This window comes from Argiope bruennichi, chromosome 2 (assembly GCF_947563725.1).
Source record: "Argiope bruennichi chromosome 2, qqArgBrue1.1, whole genome shotgun sequence".
Lineage (NCBI taxonomy): Eukaryota > Metazoa > Arthropoda > Arachnida > Araneae > Araneidae > Argiope > Argiope bruennichi.
In genome coordinates, this window is record NC_079152.1 from 107,988,802 (window position 1) to 108,003,898 (window position 15,097).

Genomic DNA, 15,097 nt, shown 5'->3' on the forward strand with positions numbered 1-15,097 from the left:
TTATAAGCAATTACTTGAAACCCGGCTTTGCTCTTTCCAAGTTCAACTAATTTAGTTTCAACTAATTTAGAGGGATGGTTCAATTTTTATATGATTCAATCATTCGTGATTCTCAATATTCATTTGTTCAGTAATCAGAGTTATCATTAGACAGTTTTTGCAGATATACTTCAAATATAAGTTATCCCAATTACAAAGAAAACAGCGATATTTTGATGTACTTACAGAAGGCCCATCAGTATAAATATTACCTTCAGATCATCAATAACACTTGTCATAATAAATCGGGTCCAGTAGTAGTAGCAATTATTGTATCGTTTCATGTGCAACTGAGATACACAGTAGATTTTTCAGAATATACAGTAAAGCACTATATGAGACTTAAAAGAATTTATTAATGTCATTCTTGCGCATCATATGGTACATCTGATGTTTGCATTATTTCATCAATATTTTACCAAAACACAAAGATTTGAAATATTTTGTAGAAAAGTACTAATTTCTTGTGATGAAAGCGAAATGATCCGAATGAATTCCCTCGCCTCTGGAAATTGAAATTTTGGAAAATGTCTTCAATTTCATGCAGCTTCACGAGCAAAAGAATCTTAGGAACATACATCGTTATCAGAAATCCATGATGTAGCTGATTTTCTGAAATTCTTCCTGAACATCTACTTGTATGTCGATGTTAAAAAAATACCAAGTGCATGGGAGAATGACATCATTTAAAATGAAAAATAGGCAATTAAAATGAAATATATGTATAATTGAGTATTTTCAGAATAAATTAACGTGTCTAAACTATTCTATTAATAAACTGTCCTACATTACAAATTTTATCATCAGCAAAGAACTTAAATAAATATGATTTTTTTGGTGGTGAGAAATAGACAGTATTTTATGGATTATTCAGAGGAGAATTTAATGACTTGAAGAAACTGAAGATGACTTGATTAAGAATTTTACTAATAAAGATGCTATAAAATTCATATTACTTATGAGAAATAAATTGTGCAATTTTTATTATTATTTTGAATTGATACAAAACATCTAATCAATATTTTTTTGATAATTTGAGATTTAATTTTTTATTTAATTTTCTTAATATTTGAACAGGTGTCTTCATAAAACCGTTAGAATTTGGTTTCTAAATCTATTTTTGGAAAGTTTTATGGATTTTTGTATTTGCATTTTAATGCCATTTTGCATATTTAGATGCTATTTTCTCAAATTCAAATCTTAGATAGAATTTTCTGACGAAACTATTTTTCGCTCAAATCTGGTATAGTAATTTCTCAATATGTTATGCAGTTCCAGAACAAGAGAATAAATGATCTATTGATTTTAAAATATTTTATAATTGTTTTAGTGCTTCTTGAAGTTTTAGTACTTCAAACTTCAAGAAAAAATGAGCATTTCGTATTATTTATCAGTCTAACCTCAATATTTCAAGAATAGATTAAAAAAAATATAACTTTTTTTTAATTCAGGAACTAAATAATATATTTCTTAAGCTACCTGTAGCATTTTAAGCAAATAATTTGATAAGCCTCTAATCTAGAAGATTTTGCTTTATTCCACTTTTGAACCAAAAAAAAACTCTTTTTCTCAACTAATTGGTATATTTTGGTTTCAAAAATATATTTTTCAATCTTTTATACGCAAATTTTCAAAAATATATCTAGTTTCGTATGTTTTTCAAATAATTCAACCCGAAAGTAGTCACACAATTTAATGGCCCTTATAAAGCAAGGATAGCAACAAAGCAATGAAAAAGATAGCTGAAATCACTACAGGCATAACTTTAAACTTAAAATGTGACTTTAAGTAATTCATTATTTCACAAATTAAATTCAACTTCATACTTGATGAAACTTTCAACTTTTCACAACCAATAATGTAAAGGCAAACAAAAGTTTCATATTGTACAATTTTCGGTAAAAGAGAGTCATTTGATAGGGAAAACGCAGAAATAAAGAGAAATAATGCCCAAATTCTTCAGAATACAGAATAATATATCATTTTTCAGCCCCTCCCCCTTCTTAAGCACATATTTACTGGCATTTTAGATATTTTAACAATTAAGAATTAAACAAATAACTAAACTTGTATTTAAATTCGTGGTGTTTTCAAAATTTCTATAAAGAGATTTTTTTTAATATTTCATTTTCATAATTTATATAACTTTAGTCTATAATTTATTGCTAAATTAGACATATCTGTGTATTTATTCATTGTTCGAAATTGGGATTTAGTTTTAAATACAGACAAGTAAATTCAAGTTTTTTACAGAAGCAAATTGAAATACCGAAATCTATAAATGCCGAAATATGAAAGAAATATGTAGGCTCATTAAGTACTTTTTACAGTACCGATAACGCAGCCGTAAATACATATTAATTTATGATAAATTCTGTCTCGTGTTTTTGCATAAAAAGTAATCGTCAGATAAACTATAATGAAAACTAAGCTGATTAATTTAAAAATAAATAAATTTAATATTATTATTATTGAGAAAATTTTTTAGAATTTTTTTTTAGTTGTAAGTAATAAATACTCGTATAAACAGGGACTTATTTCACTATTATTTATCTTATATTCCAAAACAGCCAATAAAATTTATATGCATAACGCACTCATAATATTTATATATAAAAACAACTCTATTTTTTCCCAAATATTTTACCACTTTTCACAATTATATAGACCAGAGAAATTGTATCGGGATATAAAAAAAGTATTTTCAATAATATTAGCGATTTTTTTAAATAGAAAAATTTATGCAATAGAAAGATATAACTTCAAAGATCACTTCAAAAACTCTTCGATATATTACAATTACAATTAGTTTTAATAAACTTTATACAGTTTAAAAAATTATTAGATTTATCTGCATAATATAAATACATTACATAATATGCTACATACATATTGCATCAATAACTATATTTTTTTATCTGTTGGAATATTTTTATCACGCAAATTTCATTATCTCAAGATTCACTTCTACGTTATACATTTCTACAGGCTCACCTAATCTATTTTTCAATTAATTTCTACGATATTCATCTTAAACTTGAATTTCAACTTCAGATATTTTGTGGACCTTATTATTAAAAGTTCAATTCTATTAACAATGCTATTCCTCCAAATGAATTCAAATGAATCAAAGCCAATAATTATCAAAATAGTGTAAGCTTTTTAAATCTTATTATTGAATGTCAAAACATATTTAAAAAGGATACACATTGCATTTATATAGACATTAAACACAAAATATTTTATTATATTTATAATATTTAATACATGAATATGCTTAACAAGCTTTAGCTGAGTAAACTTAAAAGAAAAAAATAATACTTTAGAAAAAAAATATTCTTTTTGGGAGCAATATTTTTGTTTATTTCACATTTCGAGTTAAAAAAAAAATTCTTCAAAGGCATTTAATTATAATCCTGCGTATTATTTTCTTTTAATTAAAAGACCTGAAAGTATTTTCGACTTTGAAATTTAAATAAGAAATTACATTTATATAATAAGTAAATAGCAAAAAGTATTTTAAAAAAAACGTAATTAAGTTAAGATCATTCACGCAACCTTTTGCTTCTTTTTTTTTCTTTTCAAATCTGGTCTTTATTTTCTATCTCATCAATAATTCTTAAAAACTATACTAAACAAATTTAGAAACAAAATAAGAAGATAAAAAATAGAAAATCCCTTGCTTACCTCTAAACTTCTATATTTTTGAATTCTCCGATCCAGTTGACGCATTTCATCAAATAAAATTTTGTATGACTTTCATAAAATTTTTCCAAAAAAAAAGTTTGATTTTCATTAGAATTAAAGATTAGTTTTCTATATCTGTTTTTATTTTACATTCAATAAAAAATGCAAAGCCTAGACGGAACACCTTCGCCAAAGAACCAAACCGGCTGAAGATTTTGGCAACAAGAAAGTTATGTTATTATACAAAATTATTTCGTCAAACTCTATTGAACTGTTACATATTTTGCTATATTTCGAAACAAAATTTTTATTTCATTTTTACCTAGATATTAAGATCTGCAATGAATATCTTCAGCATAGGAATAATATATTTTACTGCCACCAAAGTTAAATCTTATTTAGTTTCTAGTATTAGATCGTCATTTTTAATCCTAAAAGAACTGTGAGAGATTGCATCGAACACTCTCACTAGAGAATCAAAAAAATTTCCATGATTATGACAGCTAAAAGCCTACCTCCTTAATCCAAATTATTTCGGCAGAATATGTATTGTGATATTCTCAAAACTGAGCTGTTCATTTTATCAATGCTTCATTGTTATGGCCTATCCTGAACTTCTTCATCGGCCAAAAAAACCCTGATTACCTCACAAAATTAAACTAATTTAATCATCCACATTCTGATCTTTTCTTTTATGAAGTCGAGACTACGGTAAGACTAACCTTCACACATTCATCCGAAAAACAAAAACTAATTATCATTTAAAAAGTAGAAATCACGCGCCCTCATTCGATAGTAATTCAACATATTCTAATCGATTATTACAAATTGTAATGCTCTTGAAATTTCTGCTTTATTTCTTTCTATATTAGTCTTTTGAAACTTCTATATTACACTTATAATTTTATTTTTAATTATGTTTTAATATAATTTGAGCTAATTTATCTAATAGAATATAATGCAGCACATCCTCAATTTCATATACGATATCTTTCCTCGGTAATATCTATTAATTTTTATCTCTAGCTAAAATATTTTCGTTGAATATTTTGAAATTTCGGCCTCAAATTCGGATTTAGAATTAATATTAAAAGCCTCCAGAATTTTCAAAAAATCTAATGATGAATCAAAGGGCAATTCACAAGCAATTAGTTGACAGAGTGAACTTGAAAGGTAACCACATAATTCTCCGACAAGACAATGCGTGGTAAATGTACCGGAATCTTGCTTTTTATAGGTAAAAATTAATTAAATTTTTATGTTTGAAAAAATAATTTAAAAAGAAAATTTGTTATTTCAGAAGAAACAGCAGGTTCTATTTTATCTGTCCCTTAGCATAACAAATATAAAAATAAAATTTAATGCTTTTGTGAGATTGCATTGAATGATAGGATAAGTAATTGCTTATTTAGAAAAATCTTACAGCTGTTTTAATATTTCACAGAGAAAAGAAATAGAAAATTTCATATTATTCCCCATTCTAAGCACAATCTTTAAAAATTAAATAAAAACACAAATTATTTTTAACTCAATAATTGAGTAATATATTTCTTAAGTTATATGTAAGAATTTGAATAAGTAAGAACTTTAATAAATGATTTAATCAATTTCTAAAATAAAAGACATTTGCTTTATGTTTCATTTTAATTAAAACCAAGTATTTAAAATAATTTTCAAAACACTTTTAGCATTTATTTCTGTATTTTTATTTCATAGAAGTTTTTTCAATCTTGTTTATAAGAAAAAGCAGAAATTATAAGTGTTTACAGAATATTCTTTTAAAAAATCACTTATCAAAAATTAGAAATCATATTTGTATTATAATTAACATGCCTATTTAATTAAGAATATACTTTTCTTAAAAAGGAGCAGTGATACGGAGAAATACGATTAGAAATAAAATAATGTTAGGAAAACGTTGCCAGAGCGTAAGAAACATATTTGTACAATTAGTCATAATTCAACTATCCTAAAGTAACAAATTTGAAATAGTTTTCCTGCAGAATTCATAAAACAATATTTACTTAAGTTACTTTCATGTAATATCAATTGAAATTTATTGACTATAATTTTACTTCACAATGTTGTTCAAATAAAGATAAAATTCGTTCAAATTGACATTCATTTTTAGGTAGTTATAACATTTATTTTTTATGAAACGTTTCTAACTGGCATTTTAATGAATAAAGTATGAAATGAGAGAAATTAAGTGCCTCATGATTTTACGCTGAGGATTTAAAATAGAATGTTGACAATCTTTTAGTACGAGCATTGTAATGTATTCTATGCAAACTCCCGATAAACAAAGGTAAGCGGAATGTAGTTTGAATGTGTTTCCCAACACTGCAAGCTCTTATAGTTAGTTTCTCATGTCATGAGTTAAGTAAGGATTGTGTTAACAATTCACCCATATATGAGGTTTAAAGAAAGCATTGCATTTGGGGAAAAAAATGCGAACACTAAATTTTGATGAATCTTTACATTTTGCCCCCCCCCCCTCGATTTCAAAAGACACATTTTTGGAATTATGTCTGTTTGTGAAGACATAACTTAAAAGCTCTAAAAGCACTTTAAGCTAGACGAATGAAACTTGGTGTAAGGACTTAAGACCAAATTGGGGGATTTCTATCAAATTTTGAACAAAATCCATTCAGAGGAAGTCTATCTGTCTCTTTGTATACACAAGTGATCAAAACATAATGAAAAAGATAAATAAAATTTAGTACGCAGGTTTAACACCTAAAATCTATCAAAGAATCGATTGACTCTTGATCTTTAATTTTTCAAGCCTGTAAACGCAATCACTCATAAATGCAATGACCTAAATCAATGAAATTCTGTTTGTGATCTTGTGACTGCAATCCCCAGAATCATGTGGAATGGAGACATCATTAAGAGAAACAAATCTATTAAATATCTAGGAGTCCACATTGATGACCAATGAAACTGGCTAGAACGCATAGAAAAACAAGGAGAAAAGGCCATTAAAATGCACCAAAACCTCAAAAGAATCGCTGGCAGCACATGGGGAATCTCTCAGAAACACAAAAGAGCTCTTTACAAGACAGTAGTTGAGAGAATGCTCGCCCATGGTTCATCAGCGTGGTGTCTAAACCCAACATATAGAATGAAGAGGAAGCTCTCCACCATTCAGAGACCGTTTCTTCTCTACATTTCAGGTGCTTACCGCACAACTCCAACAGCAGCGCTACAAACCATTCTCGGCATTCCACCCCTGCACCTGCAATTACAGTTTGAAGCCAGACTAACGACAATATATCGCCTAAGAATCCCTCTTCCACATAATATAACAGAGATATAACCAGAAGATCTTGAGAATAAAGCAACTGATTGGTCTACTCACCCTTCACAGCATCTCAATCCCAACCAAATTTCATTGGAAGATGAAGGAATAAATTTATCTCAAATAAATAATATCAATATCTTCAGAGATGGCTCAAAAACAGAACATGGAGCCGGAGCTGCGTTTTGTGTTCTGTTCAATAATCATTGGTCCTACCACTGGTCTGCCAAATTGAATGACAACAATACCGTTTTCCAATCTGAACTCACTGCACTTCATGAAGCAGTAAAATATACATCTCAGTTTTCAAACAACAATACTTTTAAAATACATGTTGACAATAGAGCTAGTATCATGGCATCTTCAAATCCAAAGAGCACAAACCAAAAAGCAAGAGAAATTTTTGGTGTCCTGCTTTCAAAACCAACAATAAAAATTTCATGGGTTAAAGCACATGCGGGCAATATAGGCAACGAAAAAGCAGATCAACTGGCAAAGGACACAACGCAAAATGGGCAATTTTATAGGCAAACAAAGATACCAAAACCACATATAAAAGCCCTCCTCCGGAAAGACATGCTTGAGGAATGGCAAGGATATTGGAGCAATGGTGTCACAGGCAGAAAACTTTTTAATATCCTACCTTCAGTCAACCTTAATCCCACTAACTGGAACAGAGAGGAAATTATTTTCTTCTCAGAACACGGCCCTTTTCCTGCCTACCTCAAAAGGTCTGAGAGTGACCAGTGCAGTTGTGGCGGGATACGCACCGCACTTCATTATGCTACGGAATGCATCCTTACAATCTCCTGGCATTTGAAAAAACCATCACCAAGCCATGAACAGGAATGGCTGAAAAGAGTCGCCAGCAACTTCCTTTCCAGGCAAAAAAATCCACAGTATAATCAAATTTATAAGTGGAAATAGAGACCTATTCTTGCCTCCATAGCACTCAACATCAAGTCTCATACCAAAAAAGACTAAGGGAAAAAACAAGCACTGCAGTCTCCTGTCACACATTTCAATCAAACAGGGATTATCTTCATTTCCATTTCTCAAATTATTTTCCATCTGATTTTTTTAACTGCATCCTGATCTACTATAACATAAAAAATAAGTGAACACATATTATATGTATATTTTTACAAATTTTATTTCTCAGTGTGCATTATATTTCTAAGTTGAAAAATTATGTAAACGGTCTCATCATAATATAATTTCTTATATAATTGTAAATTCTGTAAATAGTTATTTTTGTTTCGTTTTCCTACTGTAAATATTTTGTTAATTAAATAAAATTCCTGTAACATGCCTACCAAACCGTTCAGTGACCAGAATGGCCACGGATACGGGGGTATGAGACGGCGTTCTGTTCTGTGACTGCAATCGTATTTCCAAATCAAATTTTGGTTTCAATAGACAGCCAAAATAAATTTTTGCATGGGCAATTCAATGGGAATACCAGATGTATGCAAATATCTATATTTCGAAAATTTATTTCCTACTGCCATATGAATTATTCGTGGTCTTACCAAAGGTCCACAATCTCATGTGTGTGTGGGGGGGGGAATATCGCATATTCTTCATTGCCCTTATTGGAGAGTATGCAGGAAAGTTTTCCAGAGATCATTTCCGCTTGCTTTGCTAAATGAGCTTAAAAATTTGAATGAATTATTTAAGCGACAGGTGATCGTTTTCTCAAAGTTATAATGTTTATATATGAATGACGAACCTTCATTGGTTATAAATATAATAACAATAAAAACTACAGTTGTATGCAATCCGGCATATATTTTAAAATTATTTTAAATTTTCCGTCGTGATCAAATGCAAGAAGAGTGTGCATAAATAGTTTTACGAAAAAGGTTCAAAGAAAAGTAAATGCAAAGGAAAAAATAAAAATTACTAAATAAAATATAGTAAGCTATTTTCAGAAATTAAATTTGTGTCTTACAATAAATATTTTGCCTTTGTAAGGTGCAGCAAAGTGAGCACATGATGCATAAATTATAAATGTGCTTGCTTCATATATTTGTTTCATAATACTGCAAATAAAATTAGATTTCGCACGGGATTTCTAATACCTCTAATTTGTACTTGTAATATACTTCTTTTCATTCGCTGATAGACAAAATCACTAAACCCCGTATGAAGCCTGTGTAGTCAAGCATTGAGTTTGCAAAATATTTTTCTAAGACCTATTCTTATGAAATCCTGGAAAAAATTAATAAAATATAGTTTTCTTTAGTTTCTTTAATTATTTTTAATGTAATTTTCCTTAAAAAAAATTTATTAATTTTTAATTTTGGAATTAAAACATATATATATATATTAGCTATGGCAAAATAAAGAAGTCGCTCATCAAATCCATTTCCAATAAAGCTTATAGCGGCTAGTTGTATGAAAATGGGCTTATTACCAACTTCTTCTTCACTTCTATTCCAAGAACTATGAAATGAAGTGTTAAAATAAACGATCGACAAAACTTAATTTGTAAATGTTCTTTTAGGCTTATTTAATGTTAGAAATCTTAATTTCAGATATGGGAAAATGACACCAATTAGGCATCATGATCATAAAAAAAAATATTTTGTAGGAAAATTAGTATTTTTCAAAAAATAATACATTAAATTAAATTAGCATTTCTCAACAAAATATGATACCTATAAAATTATAGTAATATATAAATCCTGAAACTTCTGCTAAGCTAAGCTGATGCAATATTCAATAAATAGATGTGTAGAAAATATGCTACTCATTTTCCAGTAATTCATTTGAATATATTTAATTAAATATTATATTTCATGTACAATTATATAAGTGCTGTCAGGGTCAAAATAATCAATCAATAATATTAAATTATATTCTTTAGAATTTTACATGCCTTTAAAAGATGCATATCATTTGTAATTTGCCGTAATTGCAATGAAAAATGCAGAAAAGTATTCACTGTAGACATCGTAATTATAGTATGAATCAGGAAAATAAATTTTGTTAAATCAGCTACTTGGAATTCATTATATATCAAGTAAAAAAAAATGAATAAATACCAATATTACCTCTTTAAGCATGCATGCTTAAATTTAATATCATTGAAATGAAATATTCCAAATAAAATATATAAATCTTTCTAGTGAGATAATCATAAGTGAATAAGCAGTCAAACAACTTCTCCTTTTTTTTCATGAATTGTTGAGCAGTATTCATCATTAACTGATTTAACTGCCAAAGTGGCGTTCTGGCCTAGGGATAGCACGTCTTCTCCGTGGTATGGGTGTCCAGCTCGCGCATGGTTGTTTTTCCCCCTGTTTTCTATCTGTGAGGTGTGTGAAAGAGAGCCCTTCTGTGAAAAAGGGTTGTGCAAGCGATTGTGTGAGTGTCGCATTCATAAGAGCTAGAAGTCAGACTTCTGCCCTCAAGGGCTCAGGGACCTTTACCCTCAGAAGTTACTGCACAAACTCGGCTTAAATCTTTGACTTCGTCAGCGGGCATTTGTCTATTACAAGTGCCATAAGTAACAATAACAACATAATGTTTTAAGGAGAAAAAAAGTTTCATAATAAAGTATTTCAATATTAGAGAGACAATCTAATCTTCCTCTGAATAAAAAATAAAAGAGCTAAATAATAGAAAAAAAATAGCAGCGTAACATTTTTATTAGCGATATATAATACTGTAACTGTTCGCAAATAATTAATAATATTACAAATTTTAAATCACATGTTTCCTATTTAATAGCGAATTGTTGCAGAAACCCTAAAAATCCCAAGATTTCACTAATGTATAATATAAATTTATAAATAATTCAGTAATGATCAAATGTATAACAGCTCCGTTTTGGAAATTATTTTTATCGCCAGTGGCATAACTAGTTTATAAACGTTAATAGTGAATCAAAAGTTAAGTTTTGGCATAATGACTCCCATATGGGGAAAATAAATTACATTTTGGGGCTCCTTGAAACTAAATAGACCCAACTCTAGTTTCAATGTTGCAATAAATGATTGAAACAACAGATTTTGGTATAAAAATTTTGAAAACTAAGATAATACATGTATCAAATATATGATATATTTCAAATTTAAAAAAGAAGAGCAGCAGAAACCTCACAAATCCCATGATCTCACCTATGTACATAAAATAATACATAATGATTCAATGACGAAAATTATCTGTTCAAATCAAAAAATGCAACACTAAGAAAATATTTTGTTTTGTAGACACTTATTATTTATAAATGATTTCTCAATCTAGCCATTGTCTAGTCATAGTCTAGTCTCATCTTCACATTGTTCAGCTATCGAATACATGAGTGGCTGCAGAATTTAATAAAGATGTTTACTTTCAAAAATGGTATATTAAAAACTTATTGCAGCTTATTTCTGTCATATTAATTGTTATTATAATCGGGGATAACAATTTCATTGATATCACCTCACTTCAACCTCTTGAAATCCTAACTATTTTATTTCAGTGTTTGGATTTATCTAGTTATATCCAAACACTATAAGAAAATAAAAAGGTTAAAGAGAATAAAATCTAATCCGACCCAGCAGCTGTGTCTAGAAAATATTTTTTTAAGGGAATGAGGGAATAAAAAAGAGGTCATATGAATTTACAAAAAAGCAATCAGAAGATAAGTTCAATAATTTCACGATGATTTACACAGGATCGCAAATAATTACAAAATTCTGGTACAAAAATCTTATATTATGTTAATAAATAGACATATCATTTGCAAGGCATTGATTTTTGCTCTATAGCAAAGTACAAATTAGTCTGGACAGTATCAGATCACATTTCAAATTTAATCAGGTTAATTACATATTAATTACAACAAATTTGAAATTAATCAGACAAAAATAATCTCGAATGTATTAGTATTTATTCTAGACAAATCATCATTACAACAATGATTTTTTAATATTTTTTGGCATCAAATTAAAACTCAATCCTATCATTATCATACAGATAATACTAGATTTTAAATAAGTCAAATTACTTAATTGATGCATCAGTATTCAGACTAGACAGATCATCTTCGAAAAAATTATTTTTTAACGTTTTTCGTATCAGATTAAAAACCAATCTGGTCATTATCATTTAGAAAACGATAGATTTTAAATTAGTCACATTACGTAATGTAGCATTACTTACATAACAGTCCATTTGATTTCATAGATCACTATGTTTTTGATTACATAAAATTTCAGATTAATTTAGGTCATTATTAAGAGAAATTTAGCAGATTTCAAATTAGTCATGTTATTATAACATCATTTAACTAAGTATGTAAATTTTTATGAAAGAAAGAAGACAAATTTCAAGGGAAGGTAAAAACATTAAGAATTCAAAATAATTGAATCTATTCCTGTACATGTGATTTTAAGACCATTATCGAGCAAGTGGAATCATGTTTAAACATTGAGATACCTAAAGAATATATCCCTTATCAAATATAATAATAAAATTTATCGTATATCACTTTATGATATAGCGTACAATTAAATAAGATTGTATATTAAAAGCATTCTTTTTCACAATCACTTGAATGTGCGTCCTACATCCTTCATTTTTCGAAAACATATAAAATAGTGATTTCATATACTAAGTATATAAAGATTTAATTTTACTTTTAAAACCTTTTTAGAGCAAATATTTATTGTAAATTTTTAAAATTTTTATGTCGCTATTGTTTTTCTACATCAGAATTCTGGTACTATAAAAGATCTGGAGAGACAGTGAATAACATAGTCTAGAATCCTAGAACCAACTTTAAAGATGTTTTCCAAAACTTTGTACGCTCTTGCCTTTGTTGTTGTCTTGAGCTTGGGTAAGAATATTTACAAAAATAAATTGATTTAATTAACATATTTCTTTTATTTAGTTGGCTTTTATAAGTCATCTAGTTTTTCATCGCAGAAATAAAGTACTGTAATTTTTAGCATCAAATTTTATAAAAGTTTTATATGAAGTATAATAAGGTACAAATGAAATAGTTTTGTAAAATATTCGCTCTTTTTACATCTTTATGAATGGAATCAAATTATATATTTTTCTCGGAAATTAACTTTCTAATTCATTAAAATTTCAACATTATTATATTTTTCATCAAATATGAAATTTTTACATTATAATCTACGAATATGATGAAAACTCTTTGCGAATACACTTAGAATACGAGTTACTTACATTTTTATTATTTCTTACTGTCTTGGAAATTTCATTTCTTCAACACTGATATTAATTAAAATCAAACGATATTTTATGCTATTTTAGTATTTAACTGAACCATCTTGTAGCTAGTCTTTATCTGAATATCTGATGTCTTGAGTTTGCAATTAATCTTTTTATTTTTTAAACTCTTTAATCTTCAAAATGCCAAAGAATAATACTAAAAAAAATCAAGTAGTTTCTTTAAAGTCTCTTTTTTCTTCATCAAGCACGATGCGAATTTCATTTACCATTTATAGTTGCATTTCCAAATTTGACAAATTATATGTCTCAATTAATAAAATTAAACAGCGTTTTTTCTCATTGACAAAATAACTGAAAATATACAAGTGCGAGTTTTTAGGGTGGTCATAATTCTGTAACCGTGTGGAATAATTTGTCACAGAACTTAATTTTTCTAGCTAAAATCATTTTAGATATTATAAATTATGTCTTCCATCGTTTTCGACATACCCCAAAAACCAAACAGAGTTTACCTTTAGTTAAAGTTTTTGGAGTTTTTCTCTAAATATACAAGAAGTAAACAAGTTCTAATAAGTAAAGTTTTTATAATAGAGTCATATAGTATAATAATAATACATTTTGTTAAATAGAGAGCAATATTTAATACTATAATACATTTCACAATAAATATTGGTGCTTTAAGAAGATTTATCAGTGTTGAGATTTTACAAGTAGTCAGTCAGAAAATATGTCTTGCTTTAAATCAGAAAAAATAAGTCAGTTTTGAAAATAGTAATAGCAAATTTCAATATTATGTAAATTTTATTACAAAATTTTAGTATATCTATTCAATAAATAGATTCATTGGCATTAGCTTTAGCAATAAAATATATAAATATTTCTTTTAATCTAGATTTCCCGTATTTTTATTAACGTTTTCAATATTATAAAGATATTTTTAAATATTATATTGATATAATTTTTGTGTTGATAATTAACATTTAAATAAGTATAAGAAAGCCACTCACTCTCTTAAAAAACGACTTATAATATATTTTGGTAACATCTTTGCTACTAATTCATTTTGTTTTTATTGTAATTTTTAACTATGACTTTTTTATACTTAGTTTAATTTTTTTTCTGATTGCAGCTTTTGGTAAGAAAATATTTTTATTTATTTTAACTATATATTTGTTATATTAATTTTGTTAATTCAACCAACATGGATGAAATGCATCTCAGTGCAACGAAAGAAAGTCTTATTTGAAATTTATATTTGTATTCATTCATTGAAGTATCATAGGAAATCATAGAAAATGCTGATTAGTTAACTATGTCTGCAAATACGAAAGAAAAATGTGTGCAAAAAATTGGAGAAATCGATGCAATTGTTGAGGCTGAATCTTCTATAAAATCTTTATTTTGTGATATCCTTCGATAAAATGATCCTTGTTGAACAGACAACCATTAACGATGCATGTAGAGGTCATGTGTTTTTAATATAAAAAGGTATAAAATCAGTACAATGCTTGTGACCGCGAAACTCTGTAAAGAATTTTTCTACATTGAGAAAGTACATTAAGTGATGTTTTTGTGATTTATGCTCAAAAATAGGGATAAGGGTGGACAGGTAGCTATTTTTAACATATTAAGAAATTATATTTTGCATAAAATAAAAATTGTCTATTACAGAAAAATATTTGGGAATTTGCACTTTGTTTTTTGTCAATTATTTTAAATAAGTATACAGTAAGTGTAAGTTTATTTACTTAACTTTCTTCATTCTGAATTAATTCATGATCCATGGAAGTGAGGTACAACGTCATTGGCTTCGAGATAGGATGTTCTCAGATTAGAGATATAATTCGAAATATCGTAATGTTTGTGACC